This window comes from Scophthalmus maximus, chromosome 10 (genome assembly GCF_022379125.1).
Source record: "Scophthalmus maximus strain ysfricsl-2021 chromosome 10, ASM2237912v1, whole genome shotgun sequence".
Taxonomy (NCBI): Eukaryota; Metazoa; Chordata; class Actinopteri; order Pleuronectiformes; family Scophthalmidae; genus Scophthalmus; species Scophthalmus maximus.
The window spans coordinates 10755001-10772202 of record NC_061524.1 but is presented as its reverse complement, the minus strand read 5'-3'; the positions used below and the strand labels follow the sequence as shown (position 1 = coordinate 10772202).

Sequence of the window (17202 nt, the reverse complement as noted above, 5' to 3'; positions counted from 1 at the left end):
TGTTTATTCATGTCTGTCATTAATAACTATTTTAATATAGTATCCACAACTGGTGTATAAAAAGTTAATGAATGCTTGGCTGTAATTATATAAACATTAACACTAACTCTATCCCCAATAAACTTACTGTTAATTATGGGAATGACTTACAGTTACTGTGTATACTGAACTAGCATTTATGAGTTGTAATGAGAGTTACTTTTGCGGAAATTGATAATATGGGACCTTAAACATAATGTGATGATTCAGAACTCCGGAGGCACAGGAGGACAGCCTGAACACGTGGCCGTGCGTAATGCTCAGAAGCTAATTTAGCTTTTACTCTGTTAATTCCTTTGCAGCCACTTCGTCATGCTGTTCTCCACTTAAGATCTGAAGGGTTGTGATCAGGCATATAATTACTTCTGATGTCTCAATTAATTGCAGACACACATAAAAAAATATATGTTTTTTTAATCTATATTTAAAATCTGCTTACAACCATATCAAATAGTGACAAACAACTTATTAAATGTTTGTATTCTGCTTATGATTGTTAAATGACAGGGATTAAAATATAGTGTCAGCAACATCTGCAGTATTTTTTCCTGCAATAGTCTGATCGTCCGCCCATCCAGCCATCCTACGCTCGCTCTGTTAGACTGTTGCCATGGCAACTGGAAGAGTGAGCCAGCTTTGAAATGTGATTCCTCCACAAAATTACAATGACTCCTATTCATAGTGATTCCTCATCACCGCCACAGCCCGTGACGAGAATACGGATCCGCTTGTGTTGGGGATCTATATTCACGATGTAATTCAAGAGACGGGGGATGTGTGAATTCCTATCTGCTGATTCTTCAGGTGTTACGACTTCCTTTACATTCAAAGATAAAATATTGTCAAAATAAAATAGTCGAAGCCTCATGAAAAATGACTCAGCTCTAAGAAACCGCCCTTTGGATTCAAATTTATTCAAACACAAAATTAGCAACAGTTAATTAGCATGGGTAACATACCTCCATCAATCCTGATAAGAACAATACGGTGGGTTCTCTTTGAAATGTAAAATCATTGGAAATGCTTTGTCCAGAACATGAAAGACATTTAGACAGCAAAATAATAAATTCCTCACAATGCTTGTCTCATCAGTAATATCATTATTCTTGTGAATAAGGAGCTCGAGCAGCCTCTTGCTGACGTGCATGAGGGATGAATCACTTCCATTCCCAACCCACTCTTCCTCATGCATAAATTCTCATTTGTTCCCGCATTAGGGTCATTCTACAAGTAATTGTTTGTTTTACTTCTGATGATTGAATAACAACCTTGCGGCGGTGCCATGCTGTGTTTACCACATGTTGCTATGGTTCATGGGTTCCTTTAATTGGATTTTGTTGTTTCCTGGGAAACAAGGTAACCCACTGTATTGCTCAGCAACCTTTCTAATTTACCCTGTGTGTGTTAAGATGCACTCGGATGGGTTTGCATTTCAGATTTGCCTTGCTGATTCTAAATATGACTAAATGAGGCACTGGAGTTCAGAAAATAAGAATTCAGTCAGGAAACGGAGCCCAACACTTGTGACTCTGAGCTGCACATTCGAGACCACATCCACGTATGTACAGCACAATCGACGTGTGCTGTTGGTTAAATTTGTGCAAGAGCATGGGATGAGTGTTTGTGTGCAGGGAGACCGGAAAGTGCTGTGTCCATGTGAACCGATGGGTGAATCATTACGAAGATAACACACAAGCTGTTAGCTTTTTGCTGGCGCTGGTCAGAGCAGAGAGAGAAGGCACTGTGACGAGTGGCATGTAATTACCATGGCCCGCTGCCTCGACACGGCCCCCAGGAGCTGGACACTCTCACGCAGCCGTCCACATAAACAACTGCAACAAACAGCAACGGCAACACGAAAACGTCCTTGAGTTTGTCACTCGGGCTGCGAGCGGTCCTCTATCAGAAGCTTCCAGACTCTTGGTCCATTCGATGCCTGAGTGACTAATCGCTTTAGAGGAGCGGGGACCAGCAAAGCCCAGGGGTACAGGGCAAAACTACTGCTTCAATGCAGTTCTCGAGTTTAAGAGTTGAAAACACAAGGATAGCATGGAGCGTGAGTGACGGACAGGCTCTGAGAAATGATGGGTTGGCAGGAGGATGAGTAGGATATGAAAGGGGGGACTGCTGGGGGTGCCAGCAGCTTATCAACACCCATCTGACTGCAGGAGATGATATCTGCCCATGAAGCAACTCACTTCCTCTCGACTTTCTCTCTTTCCACTAGTGTGCAGGTGCCTCGAGTTGAAATTTGTGAATACATGTAAGGAAAGAACAAGAGGCTGTGCACGTTGTGAATCATGCAGGATGAGCCCCATGCAAAATTGATGCCAATGCCTAGCAAACTCCTCAATTATATAAGTTTGCCTGCATGTATAAATCTATTAATGTGTCTGCAGTGCTCTGTTTACAGCTCAGTGTGCATGTGTGGATGTCTCACGGCTCTGCACAGCTGGTGTTTTGGGAGATGAAGAGGAGTCTGTCTTTCCCCCTTTAACTGATATAGAGGATGATTGGAATATTAATGGACTATGCAGAGCAGAGCACAGGCAAAGCCCGGGCAGATTTATTCCGCAATCAAGAGGATCTGAAGAAGCAAAGAATGATTGAACAGAAACTGTGTTGTCAGTGAGGTCCAGTCTTGTAAAAATGGGTTTGGTGTTTTTATGTGAGAATCTTTTCATAGTTTTTACTTAAAGTTTGGAAAAATATTAGAAGGGCCAGGTGAGAAATTCCACTTATTACAGTGGACTCAGTACCAGTTGAAGGTTGCTGGTGGCCTCTGCGGAAACATAAAAACAAAAAGTAAATAATGAGCGGTTGAGGTAGGAACAGAAATAGTTTCCCTTCAAAAGCCTCGTTTCATCACCTGTTCGTTTATCATATGCCACCTCTATCATCTCTCGGCGCCGCCTGCTCACTGCTCCACGTTGCACCAGAGCTGCCCGCCCGCCGCCATCAATCATCCCCCCTCCAACACTCCACTCGGCCCCGTGAAACCACCCTGCATGGAAACACATTGACAGGAGAGCTGCTGTAATGACAGGCGAGATTAAATGAAGTGGGATGAAAGAGCAAAACCTTCAAAAGAACAGATGCAGACAAGTCAGACAAATGACACCACTGACTACTGGAAGCGGGCTAAAGCCACACTGACAAGATTTCATTTGTGACCTCCAGTCAAAGAACGTGGTGAGATGCTGGTGATGACTGAACACACAACATATTGTAAACTTGCCATCGGTTTCTACTTGTTTTGTTTCTGGTTCTGCTTCACAATGGATGCAGTGCACATCCGAGCTATTCACACTCGAGGTGGATACAGAGCCTCCCTGCATGCAGTCAGTCAATGAGCTCAGGCTCACATACAGAGTGAAAGTAACTGACTATCTGCATGTGACTGTTTCCTCTTCTGAGGAAATTATTTGTCAGTTTCTATATATTTGCACGTCTTATATTGTTCCTAACCAGAACATTTATAATAGCAAGGCAATAATTTCACTAGTCCTGCACAGAAGGATTATTACTTCTCTGTGTGTGTGTGTGTGTGTGTGTGTGTGTGTGTGTGTGTGTGTGTGTGTGTGTGCGCGTGCGTGCGTGCATGCGTGCACGTGTTTACCATGGCAACTGTCTCCCCAATCCGGCTGCATCATCGCTGGCAAGTGACCACTAGCAAGAGCTGGAAAAAACAAAGCAGAGAGCTCATTCAGGCATACGCGACAGGGGATCTTCTGGAAAATACAGAGGCGGGCAATCGCAGACGTTTATCAAGTTACAGTAACATTTGAGGTGTACTTCATAGCACCGATTCTATCAAGCAATCAACTCCTATTACGTGACGAGTCCAGCCTCACATGTGACATCAATTAGTGAGCACTCGTCGGGCATATTTTTAGCAACGAGAGACGGTGACCGCTTCAGAATATTAACTGCCGTAAAACGATACTGAATGGCGGCGTTTAACCATAACACAGTTTCAAGCTGCAGACCGACAGTCGATAGTCACTCTGCGTGTGCGTGCATGTGTGTGTGTGCGGTATAGAGTGAGCCAGCTTCAGCTATGCTAGCCACTGCGTTGGTCTTTGCTGGAGCCGGGCCAATGTCATTTCACAGCACTAAGCCTTGTAAAATAAGATGGGGGACATCAGACCCCGACCAGCTCAAACGAATGGGATGTCACTTCTGCTTAGAACCACAAGCCTTGTCCTCTACACCGGTGAGTGCGTGTGCGTGTGTGTGTGTGTAGATTCTAAACAGAAAGGACATAGCCAATCCTAAGAAAAGGGTTCCACTGTCCGTATCCCGACTGGTGAGATGTAATAAGCCCCCCCCCCCTCCCCGTGTTTGGGGGAAAGAGCGAGGACATCTGCTCAATGATAGATGATTTTTTAATCTGGCCCGGGTAATTGCCCTGAAACAATGGCGCTGTCTGAGTCCTGCAGGATTTCTGTGTTGTCTCTGGCAGGCGCAGGAACAGGTGGGTTCGCTCCTTTGCCTTCAGAAATTGAGTGCTAAAAACTAATTTTAGTTCTCCACAAAGATATTTACACATAAAATGGGCACAATGAGAACCTGGCAGAGGTGTAATTAGTCATGTCTGCGGTGCCAGCGCTACCTCCGCCTGCACACAGATCATCTAAAGGTTACCCTCCTCAGATGAGGTTGAAAGGTTGTTTATTTCAGACTGTGGGCCGGGGGTGTTGCCATGGCAACTTTTCACTGGTCTGGCACTAGTGGGTACAAGGGCGGAGCTTGGCGTCAGAGGCAGCAGGCACACAGGTGCCCCGGCCCGAGCAGCTGCCTCCCCTGTCAGATAAAGAGTGACTTGTTTTTTTTTTCTCCCTTTCCCCCCCAACACACACGTCAATCTCCCTCGCCCTTTTCACTTCTCTGTCTCCTGTCTCTTCCCTTTCCCCTTTTTTCTCCTTGGCCTTTGATCAGGGATTGGATTTGCTGGTAGAATGACAGAGGCAGGAAGTGCCTCCGAGGCACAGGAGGGGCTCGGGGGGCCCCGGGGCCAGAGCCAGGGCTGTCCAATGTGCTCTCTGTTTCCCTGGGCCTGCATCATCGCTGGCCTGGCCTCGAACCTGCAGTCACAGAGCCTGGCTTTCAGCCTTGACTCTCATCATGGTCTATCTGTCAGACTGGCCCAGTCACAACAACCCAGGTCCACTGATCACGGAGGGAGACTGAAGTCCTGCCTGCGTACAGCCCAGGGCACAATGGCATCATGAATTTATCCACAAATCACAAAGATGACCTTATCTGTGTCCTTAGGCAGGGTCATGACCTCCGACCCCTTCCATTCTGTGCCGGAGTATCAAAGGATTTCACCTTACTCCTCTATACTTCTCAATACTCTCAACTAACTTTAAAATTACCTCAGAAACAACAACATAGAGCTCTAAATCAGAATAAACTTGGCCGTAACCACCATTTTTCAAAGATCGGACATGTAATTAGCTACACATCATAAAAAGTCTCTCTAAAAGATGTTTACTGGGGTAAAGAGTGAACGGAAATCTGCAAATGATGCTGATATGATTCTATTTTTAGCTAACTAGATCCTAAACAGCATGTACAGTGAATTTTAAATGGATCTGTAACCTACAAACAACAGGGGGAAAAAGGCTAGTTTGACATTTTGAGAAATTCGCTCGTTCCCTTTTCTGTAGTTAGATGAAAAGATCGATACGACTCTTATGTCTGTTCTTTCGTTCATTGTTTCTTGAGGCTGTAACACCCACGCCACTGTTTGAAAGCCTCAGATGTGATCACATAACAGGATTTATAAGTAGCATGTTGTGACATAAATACATGCTTTTGTATTTACCATTCAGAACTGTGCACATGTGTGTGAAAGTGTCACACCATGCTGCCTGTTCAGCTTGGGTACATTACAGTTCATGTGCGTGGGGGCCAATGACAGCAGGGTGGCTGACCCACACAAACGTTCTGCCTCGACAGCGAGGGTGGAGCAGCACCTGAGAGGCCGGAGCTCTCCTGCGACGCCCTGCCCTCCTTCCCCTGTTTACTGTCCAGTTTATCCTGTTTATTTGACTCAATTGCAGAACGCACTCTGTGACTGATCTGTTTAAAGTGGCTCGCTGCCAGGGAAAATAGTCATGTTCCCAGCGATTCCAAGAAAACTGGTGTGGTCATGGAGGCCATGATGATGACATGTCAGCGCAAGGCTATAACACAGTGTGGCCCTTATAGTCACAACTCAGCACAAACTGTAGCCTTGGCAGTTTGCACAAGCTGTACTCACATAAGTTCCCACTGATTTGAGCCCATAAGAGATAAATGGCAGAGCATAACTGGGTACATTAGGTGAATAAATGAGCAACCCACAGCACGGTAATGTTTGGCCACATAGCCTCACTTTGTCTAATTCTAAATGCATCTGAGCCTCAAAGACTCCTGCCACAACTGTGTCTCTGTTTCTCTTCCCTTCCTCTGAGAGAGGCTAAAGTTCAGTTGATCTTGCCTCAAATCACTCCAAATATCTTTTGGAGCCTCTTCAAAACAAGCATGAAGCATTCCTGCTCCAACACTGAAAAAGAATCCAAGGCAGCTGTTTTGTGCTTCTCGGGCTTATCTTCCCCGTGTAAAGACATCTCCGGGCTCCCAGTGAACACAACAGCCAGCTGTGGTCGAGTTGAGATAAGAAGCAGAAGTTTAAGCACACGCAATTACTTTTCTGTCCTCTGAAAAAACCCTCTCCAACCGAGTGAGGAGAGAACACTTTAGCTTATATGAATGTAACACTATAACTATGCAGTAATTTCTCTGGCAGCGGCCTGAGCTGGCTTGTTTCTGAGAGCCATCTAGCTGCTGAGGGATTACAAGCTGTTCAAAGCCTCTGAAGGTATGTGGGTTTGGACGGCTGATGTTTTTCCACAGCAGTAAATGGTATTGCAGTTAATTCTGTATTTTGGCACCGATCTGCAGCTGGAAAACAACTTCTCCGTGCCAGAAGCTGTTTATTATTGCAGAGAGCTTTTACCCAAAATGGCCATTCAGCTACTGTGGTGTCCATGTTGTTCTGACCCGGTTGCATAGTAACCAAGCAAGAACGTGGCAGACTAGAGCATAAACACAAGGCTCACATATGCGCTCCCTCCACATGCATTATTACAGAGTACAAACATAGCAGCTCATATGCATTTGAGGAAGTGTGAACGTTAACAAACCGAATAAGGGAGGGATATGACTTAATCTTCCGCTAGACACTGACACAGCACTTTTCCAGTGAAGTCATACACGCATTGAATATCCCAAGCTGCAGATTAAGTAGACCACAGTTATTATCTTCGAAGGTGGTGCAGCTTTTCCACCCTATCGTATTTGGAGCAGCTGAGATTCTCTTGTATTTTTAGCTGCGTCCTCTGTGTAGGTTAGCCCCCCCCCCCCCCCCCCATACCATAATAGAGAAAAACAAACGTGGTTACTGCCTCCTGATATAGACACAAATCATCAAAGTGCGGAAACAACGAGCTGAAAAATAACAGGAATGCACACAATAGTGGAGCAAGGTCCCAGGAATGGGTTAACAGTGGACTCTGGGCTTTCATTTCCTCTTCTGTTCCATCTGAACAAACAAGGCGGGTGACCTGACAGAGCACAGAAGGGGCGGGGTGGGGTGGAGGGAATGAGGGATGGTGGTGGTGAGGTGGGGGGTTTCCGTGACTGGAATATAACCAAAGAGAGAAGGGGGTGGGGTGGGCCAAGCAGACCACGTGATGGTGAAAAGCCTGCAGGCTGCTGTTCTGGGAAAGGCAGACAGAGACATCCCCCCATATTGACGCTGCCGTTACACCACAACAACAGTTCTGGGAAATGGCGGCCGTCTGTACTGTATGGCAGCTATTCACATGGTACTGATTCAGCCAGCTTATCTTATTTCGTCAGCAGCCACAGTTGCTGGTCTGAACCCTCTTACTTCACTCCCCCCATCGAGTCCATCCCCTCGGGCACCTTTTTCAGGTTCTCTGTCCAGGCTTACAGGGCTTTATCTTGCGTGAATGGAAAAAAAAAAAATACGGGGAAACAAATAATGAACAAATATTGGAAAATAAGGAAGATGAGCTGAACACGAAAGCAAGTCACGGGGTGGAGAAGGCCGTGGTGCTCGGGGATGAGGATGGGGGGAGAGAGTGCAGTCTGGACCAGAAGCACTGGAGACATGAGTCATGGCGAGCAAACTCCCAGGGGGCTTGTTGGTGCAGTCTATAAATGGAAATAGCAGAAAAACAGCGGCTTCCCTCGCCCACCCAGGACTGGGTTATGGCTTATTAGAATCTGATGGCTTATGACAGCGGGTGCTTTGTTTAGCCCCATCCTGAACTGCACTATCATTCTTTTTTGTAGACATGGCAAATGCCATGGAAAAATAAAGGTAAATGAATATACATATAAAAAAATATATATATATATATAGTGTCAGAAAGAAATTGTTCTGGAATGTGAGAATGTGTTCCTGAAAATAGGTCATGAAGTGTTTTTAACTGGGAAACTCTTCGTGGAAGTAGCTGCCTTATTTTTTCTCTCCACACAAACTGCAGCCTATATCTGTTCAAATTAGTTGATGACTGACATGGACTAGTTAACTGGGGCTCCTTGGTTTCCCCTTCGCTACCCTGCTGTGGAGCTGGCTCGGATCAAACATTACCAGATATCTGGGACAAACTCTGGCGGAAATTTTTTTTTTTCTTGTCACGTGACCAAAAGGGAGGCATTGCCTCGAAAAAATATAAAGTATGTGTTCCTAAATCTGTAAGAATTCATATGAAGTGGGGTCAAATAATTACATTTACCGCTACACTTACTGACTCTTACGCAGAAATACATTTTAGACTTAGCACATTTGTTGGGTCTGAACACTTTGTCCCCCGCTGACATCACTGGATATTAAATCCAATGGTGCAGATGGCCACACGAACGTTCCATGTGCGTTCCTTTGAGAAAAAGGTTATACTCAGAGAAGCTCTGAAAGGATGAATGTGTCAACACTCCACATTCACCTGACATGCCTTTGTCTCTCCTGCTGAAAAGGTGACTGACTGCACTAATGGTCTGCATGATTTCGTCAGCGACGGTGTCAAGTCAACCTGGCGCGCCGCGGCGGCTGGGAGCGAGCCAGTGGCACCACACCACCTGCTCCACCTCACTCCCCCCCTCTCCCTCTGCACCTCTGAGTGCAATCTGCCCACCTGCTACCATGGTAAGCAGACACACCCTGCCCACCGTCCCTCCCTTCCCGCCTGCAGCTATAGTGGAGCTAGTCTGCACAGGAGCACAGAGGCAGACTGAGCTCCAGCATGCCTGGCCACCATACCAGACGAGGGAGGGAGCTGCGTTGCTGTGGGCCTTTTGTTTAGCCGCCACCACTAAAAACTCCCCGCCAGGTCGTGTTTGCTCCTCTTCTGTTTTTTCTTCTTCGTTCACCTGTCGTCACACTGCTCTCTTTCATCTGTAGGGCGTTTCCCAAAGATCCTCCCTCAAGGCAGTGAAAACATTATCTCAGTGGAGTAAAAGCGAGAGGTAAAGTGACAGAGACAGTTTAAATTGCCTTGCTTTCAAAAACAACCCAAGGACTATTTGGCTTCTTTTGTGGGGCACAGTAGAGTTTTCAGGTTGGATCAAGATGAATAGAAGGGGGATGCAAGTGAGGGGCCGTGGCTCCCTACTGAAGAGGACCCCTGTGTTTGTTGTTGGTGTGGTTGTTTTGTTCATAATACTGTGTGTTTATCTAGAGCTGATGCTGACGTTTCCTTGGTGACTGATATTAGACTGTTGTGCTGTTTCATCAGAAAATGAATAAATGTCTGAAGCTCTTTGCCAAGTTCTTCTGTGTTTGTGTTTTATGTGTATTTATTTCATGCATATACAAGTTTCAAACTGCACTGATATTGGGCCTTAAATATCAGTAAACTTGTTTTTTTAAGATAGTTCATTAATATTGATATTTTGGAAACATGCAGTGTATTGCAAGTTCTCAAGAGGTGCACTCATAATACTCAAAACGTGTTTGAAACATTTCTGAACCTTAATGGCTGGCATCTTGGCTCTTTAGTAGACTGAGAGGGACCAACAACCATTTTCAAACTTGTGAAAATAGTAGGAAACATTGTCATCGCTGATGGCAGCATTATTTTAATGACACAGGGGATTCACATAACAAGATCAACCATTCTTTGTCAAACAAGCACGTATTTAGGCAGAAAATAATTGTCGTCAAATATTGCAATGGTCATTTACGGTGAGTAACCACTGTGTTCACACCACCCTTTCAAAATTCACACACTACACCAGTGAGTGTACTGTGTGAACTACATGTGTATTAATGCCTCTTTTCAACAGATTTTGGTGAATTACCGACAGAATGTTAGATTCAGATTTGAACATCACATATTCACACATTCCACAACATCTGCAGGATTGCAATACATGTGCACACACTTCATACAACACCTCTATACAGTATGAACCTCTGCAGCATGTTTTCAACACACTTACCAAATAAAAAGTAATATTTAGTTTGTCTAGTTTATGATGCAAGTTCAGAGTGATGCTGGTTCCGCCCACAGGGGCTAATTCTTAAACATAGTCCTCCATAAACTGATCTCACCACAGGGCTTTGGCTCTCCATCCCAGTGGCCCTCTGGCCGACATGACAACAGGAGGCCTGTTTTTCCCTGCAACATAGCAACACCGCCCTGAGCTAACTCGGACCCATGGCCGTCCAAACATATTATGGGCCCAGGTGACAGGAGCTTTACACTAAGCAATACAAATACCCACAGAGGTAAGATGTTGTAATTTTCACAGTGGCTGTTGAACTAACAAGATGTCACTGCAGGAGATCTGAATACATAAGGTGAGTAGATACCACATATTTGCTTTGTGAGATAATTTTCCAAAGAGAATTTGTAAACAGACAAGCTCAGGGTCACGGGGAGACTGGCAGAACCAGACGCAGACGAGTCTTATATTTCAAGTCCATGGAGACAGTTCAGGCCTCAGCTGGACTACACCTACAGTAAGTTTGATTCATCTTGACATCTTTGCAAGGTTAAAGAGTCAGGAAAAGAAATCTACAGCCCCTTACACCCGGGCATTATCCAGCCAATCTATGGATGCAGGAAGATGGAGTTGTTCTTTTTCATTATCACTGCAGGGGTTTGAGTCATTGTGGAAGACTTCTGACCCACTGTGGCGCCGCTGCACCAGCATTAACTCACACAGAGACAGAACGAAAAGAAAGTGGGATAGATGATTCATCACTATGTTCTTACACCTCCTTCAACAGAGTCTGTCGTTTGTCCTCAAAGACAATGTGCCTGTGTTTACGTGTCTTCATACATATCAATTACTTTACCACTTGGGCAGTGTCGTCCTCAAGGTGCTAGAAAATTAGGTTTCAATGTCAGATGAGAGGCACATTCCAGGCAAAAAATAACGGAGCTTTCACCTCCAGGCTGTCGAGCCTCCCCATCAGCACGCAGTGACTGAAACCGAAACCCTCCCATCAAAATCACAGTGAAATCCAGGCTTGCACAAGCAACGTATTCCTCTTGCATCAGCAAATGAACTTCTTTCCACATAGCAGTTCAGCTGTCAGCAACTATGGTGAGTGTTTGTGAGGGGGAAAAACGAGGGGAAGTGAAACCTCTCTGTGCCTCTTTGTTGCTCGAGCACATGGAGGATTGGATTCCTGAAAACTCGGACAGCAAAAATGGCGTCACCTCGCTCTGAGTCAGAGACACAGAGCATGCCCTGGATGAACTTCCTGTTTCAGTATGCCACAGATATAGGGTTTCTCCACCCCAGCCACACACAGGAAGTGAGTCACACTTATTCACCAGTCGTCTGCAGGCTGCAGACTCTCCGAGCCCCTGAGTGACAGGCCGTGGAGGGGGCCAAATTAGCTTCTGAAACTTTAATCTCCTGCAACTCAATTATTTAATATCTGAGCCACCCACTTCAAAGGAATACCTCAGCTCCCTCCTCTCTGGCTGCCTTGATGGAGGCTTTCAATTCTGTCTCCTAAAGGACTCACCATTTTATATCTCTACCCTGCGGTTTGGATGACGCTCTCCCGAAAATCTTACAGTGCTCCCAGAAAACTGAAATAAACTGCACTAATAAACCACAGTGCATTAAGCGCTGTGGTGGCTGGAGGTAAAATTGCATTATGAAAGTCAAGTTTTGTCAGTATGTATTCGCCCATCCTAATTTTGGATTTCCCGTCCAATTGTGAAACAAAATCATTTGCAGCTGCAGAGCATAATCTCTTCAGACTCAAAAAGGCAAGAGGAGGAAGCAATTACTGTGATTTGGAATGCAGCATGAATACAAAACCCTAATGGAAATATGCAAAACACACTTATGTAATAAATATGAGATGAATTTAAATGCTAGCAACAGTGAGAAACTCAAAAGTATATTGGGTGACTGTATTTGTGAAGCAAGGTCACGTTTTCTGTATAATAACGAACGCCCTCTGAATTTAAATGATGTCCTTGTTTACGGTGAGAATCATAATTTAGATGAGGTCTTTGAAATGAATGGGCAGCAAAGGTAAAGAACACAAATAACCTTGAAACAGGAAACATAAATTATTTTGGAATTGGCCTTGATTTTTGTCTCACCCAGTCACATAACACATTTCCAGACCTGCATAGCTATTGGCTCCGTGGAAAAGTGGATCAGAGAAGTGGAAAGTTAATCCCCAAGACCCTCCCAGCCAGAGATGAGAAGAGGGGGGAGCAAAGAGGCTTGGGAGCTCACACACACACACACACACACACACACACACACACACACACACACACACATGCACTCTACAGCCAGTTATATAGACAAGACATAGACTTGCGGATATATGAAATATGATGCACCAACCAAATTCAGTTTGATGTTTGTGTTTGTTACAAATTATACAATTTATATCATAACTCATACATAGATGATGTGATTGAATAAACATACGAACATGTTTTAGCCAGGTCTTTGTGTACTGACCATTTATAATTCACAATTTCATATTTTGTAGCTAATAAAAAGTTGGCCAAATACATCTCAATTTAACTCGTTTTCTAACACATCTAATATTGGGAAAATAGGTGACTGCATAGCTGCCATCTTCGCTGGCTTGCCAGTTTGGTTGATGTGAGCTAGCATCAGTGTTAGTTTCTTGAAAAATATCACAGTCATGTAGCCATTTCTACAGTACAATGAATATAATATATGTGGTTCCCTATTGATCTTTTTTTTTACGAAGAGTTTTCAGACTATAGTCTAACCTTACAAGAATCCCCTTTCAAAATCATTAACAACTGGATCAGAATCACATCATATCTGGCACCATCCACCTGGAACAGATGGCTTTCCAGACAGACTGTATTAAATGTACCTAATGAGCCAGAGCATGCATGATCTCATGTTAGCCTACTTCCATTCTTAAGCTCCCTATATCATGCACGTGTGTGCGGCTGTAAGCGAGTGGTACAGCCAGTATGTGTGCATTAGTTCGCCGGGTACATGAACACAAATGCAGATGTGTCTGTGCAGGCGCAGGATGCAGGATGTTCTTTGCTCTCTTAAAAGCTTTTTCAAAGTGGAATGACTCTATCAAGGGAACAATGGGTATTCTGAGCCCGGCAATGTGACAAAGGTTCACACTGACACGCTTTCCTGAATTAGGCTGTTCATGCACAGGAGGGAAGTGAGCCCTGCTCCTATTCTTCATCGCTACTCGAGGGTCATTGTGTAGACAGGAAAGGCCACAGAGACATATGACTTGACATGCTCTCTAAAGTAGGTTAAGGGCACTTGTCTTGCAAATGAAAAAATGCAGAGGAAAACTCTTCAAACCAAATTACTCTGTGGCATGTTTGAGCTCAATTGTTCTTTTATTGTCATGGATTACACAGATCCCTGGGGGAGTTTGATAAATTAGTGTTTTTTGTATCATAGGGGTATAGTGTTGGAATCAGGCGCTAACAATTACATTAACAATTTAGACATTTAGTTGATGGCCTTTTTCAAAGATAAGCTAATCATTCCCAGATCACGAAAAAAAATACAGGCACCTCTCTGAGGCACAAGTCATCTATCCCTGACAGCTGGAGAAAGAAACACTCCCACCTCCACGTCACCTTTTCACCTCCAAACACACGAGGATGTGAAAAACCAAGACCTTAGCTGATGTCATAATGAGATCAGCTGCATTACGTCAAACCTTGTTTTTGTACAATGGTTGTTTTCCCCTTCATATAAACACAGGCTGCTGATTAGGATGTTGCAATGTTGCGATGGGGAGTTGCAGATGTGGGAAAAAAAAGTCAGGGCCTCCTCAATTCTACCGCCTTCCCTCCCTGACATGCGCTCCCACCCCACAAGTCCGCTTCCAGGAAACCAGCTGTTGGACTGGGGAGAAGGGAGGAGGTGATATTCTATATCAGGGCTCTGAATCACAGTTCCATGCTCTGTATTTTTCCTTTGGTGGTTTGGCTGCCTGGCTGGCTGGCTGGCTGGCTGAGGGGCTAACAGGGTGCATGAGGAGGAAGGTATTGTGAAGTGGGCCCCAGTGCAGAGGGACTGACTGGGAGACTTGGACAGGGGGTTGCTGGGTTAGTACGTGGCCCCAGGGGTGCTTATTTAAACCAAAGACCTGTCTGGACTGTTGCACTCAAACACTGTTATTGTACTGCAGCTGCATGAGACACAAAGGCAGAGAGCTGGAGGGGGACAGAAAGAGAAAGAGAGAGTTATCATGGGAGGGGGAGAAGCAGGAAGAGAGAGGAGATCTGTACAATGTCATCCCTCGTTCCCAGGAAACGGCACAAACAATAAGAAAAATGAGAGAGCCCAGTGGAGCAGAAGAGGGAACAGCGCAGGGACACACCATAATTAGGCATCGGATGCCGAAGGATCTATGCAAGAGTTAAAGCTGGAACTAGAATGAGCCACATTGTTCTACAGAGTATCTACAGAATGTACATGCTGAATTTTAGAGAGTAAAAACAAACACTGCAGGTTTAACTGAGTGTGCATATTTAGGCGTGACACACATTTTGAATGCGATCCAGTCTGGAAAGATTTATCATTCAGATGCGGAACAAACAGTAACAGCCAGGCAATCATTTTAATGGAGGGAGATGGGTCTGCTGTAGGGATGGAAAGTCGCACGTCATGCAAGACTGGGAGCTGCGAGCATTGGTGCGGATCAGAGCTGGGGGTTCGTGCGAAGTGAGAGGAAAACTAAAGAGTCTGGCCCACGCTGGGGAATGGCGGAAATCCTGGACTGATTGTGCAGCAGTGTTTGCTTGTGCTCAGACAGCTCCTAGGAAAGGAATGTGTGGCCTACATTCCCCTCCGAGCCCCCGCCTCTGCTGCTCCAACACCAACACTCACTGTCAGCACGGTGAGGTTTAAGAGGCTGCATACCAAAAACAACAAGGGACGGAAACATTCAGTGCACACGGTCCTGATTTACTGGCATTTTCTTGGGGGGGGGGGGGGCGGTGATAGGGATGCAGCTTGTTAAAAAAGCCACATGGCCAATGAGACAGTGTTTGCTCTGCTGGTTTGAAAGTGCTGCTATGCAATCATTTAAGTCTAGGAGGCAGGAATGGGTTAAGTCTACTGCAGAGAGAGAGGGGGGAGAGGACTGTGGAGGGGGGGGGGGGGGGGGGGGGGGGGGGGGGGGGTAGCGCTGCATTCAGATGAAATTAAATGGAGGCTAAAGTGCTGACTCATTGCGTTCAGGCCCTTTATTACCTGCTCCGTCACCCAGGGTTTATGGGTAGGCTGCCAGAAGAGGGCTGGGGGTTGGGGTGGAGGCATGGGGTGCCGAGGCAGTCAGCCCTCATTTACAGGAACCCTTCTGGAGACAATAACACTGCAGCCGACCAGCCCTGTGGCTCACCTGCGCTCTGCAAAACTACCCTTTAGGACAACCCCCCCCCCCCCCCCCCCCCCCCCCCCCCCCCCCCCCCCCCCCCCCCCCACACACACACACACACACACACACACACACACCATCCCCTCTCGTTTTTGGCCAAATAAGAGGAAGTCTGCTTTTACTGCTAATGAGACAACAAGGGGAGTTGGGGAATATGGGCTCTGGGTCTGGTAGGCCAGTCCGTCATGCTGTGTGTGTGTGTGTGTGTGTGTGTGTGTGTGTGTGCATGTGTGTGTGTGTGTGTGTGTGTGTGTGTGTGTGTGTGTGTGTGTGTGTGTGTGTGTGTGTGTGTGTGAGTGTGTGTGTGTGTGCGTGCGTGTGTGTGTGTCTGTGATTGCCAGAGAGAGAGAGAGAGAAAAAGAGAGAGACCAAGAAGCCTTTGTCGGCTTCTCTGTGCTCTCTTGTGATGGAATAGCGCTGTGGTTTACACCACAAGCAATGTGAGAAATGATCCGCTGAAAACCTTGTACATCCAGACAATGTTGTGTTTTAACAGAAAAGTTGGCTGCTGTCGAGCTTGCGTGCGTCATCGCCCTCAGCATCCGATCACGTTCTAACTCTGCTAGACATGAGAGCTGTCGCGGCAGTATCATTTGCACTGCAGCTAGCGCTCACCCCAGGATAGAGTTGTTAGCAGTGTGAAACAAAGGTGAGGTGGTGACAGGAGGCACATTTTGAGCTTTTCGAAGTGAAAGCACACGTTCACGTTGCACAATGCTGTTATATCCGTACCAGAAACATTTTCAGTTATAATTTGGTATTGGCGGGACAAGACTGTCATGTTTGAAAGTCAGTGTGTGTACGCTTGCAGTCACAATGGATCACTGATGTTGACACCACATAAACAGACATAATTTAAGTGGTCAGACAATGTGCATGATGTATGGCTGCGGCAGGCCTGGAGCACTCACTGGCTGTGGAAAAGGCTTATTGCTGCTGATCAGATGAAATGGACTCCAGCACTGTGTCAGGCTCCAGTTTGTCTCAAATGGTCTGGGCAATCAGAGCATACAGCCAATAAATGGATGCATTCTCTCTGTCCTGGCTCTGCCTCTCCATCTCCCTCATTACTCTCATTACTCTGCAGCTTGTGGGTTATCTAATGCTCTCCCCATGGCTTACGGTTTGTCTGGGGATTAGACTCATTTTTCCAAGGGCATTTTATAAACAACCCTGTGTGCCTCCCGCTC

The 17202-nt window shown here is 45.7% G+C and overlaps 2 long non-coding RNA genes across 5 annotated transcripts in view; one reads left to right on the top strand and one right to left on the bottom strand.

Annotated features, from left to right (window-relative positions):
* Positions 1–942: 942 nt before the first annotated feature.
* Positions 943–17202, bottom strand: part of LOC118283305 — a 41266-nt gene continuing 25006 nt past the window's right edge. For 2 of the 4 annotated variants that reach the window (XR_004784498.2, XR_004784497.2), the window contains exons 2-4: positions 3659–3718; positions 2909–3043; positions 943–2821 (exon numbers count right to left, since the gene is read on the bottom strand). This is a non-coding gene — a long non-coding RNA (uncharacterized LOC118283305). Of the gene's footprint in view, positions 2822–2908; positions 3044–3658; positions 3719–11422; positions 11751–17202 lie in introns of those variants that run through there. The other 2 variants (XR_004784496.2, XR_004784499.2) reach the window with 2 other exon arrangements.
* On the top strand, positions 8015–9889 carry LOC118283307. Its single transcript, XR_004784502.2, has 2 exons — positions 8015–8440; positions 9097–9889. It is a non-coding gene; the product is annotated as an uncharacterized LOC118283307 (long non-coding RNA).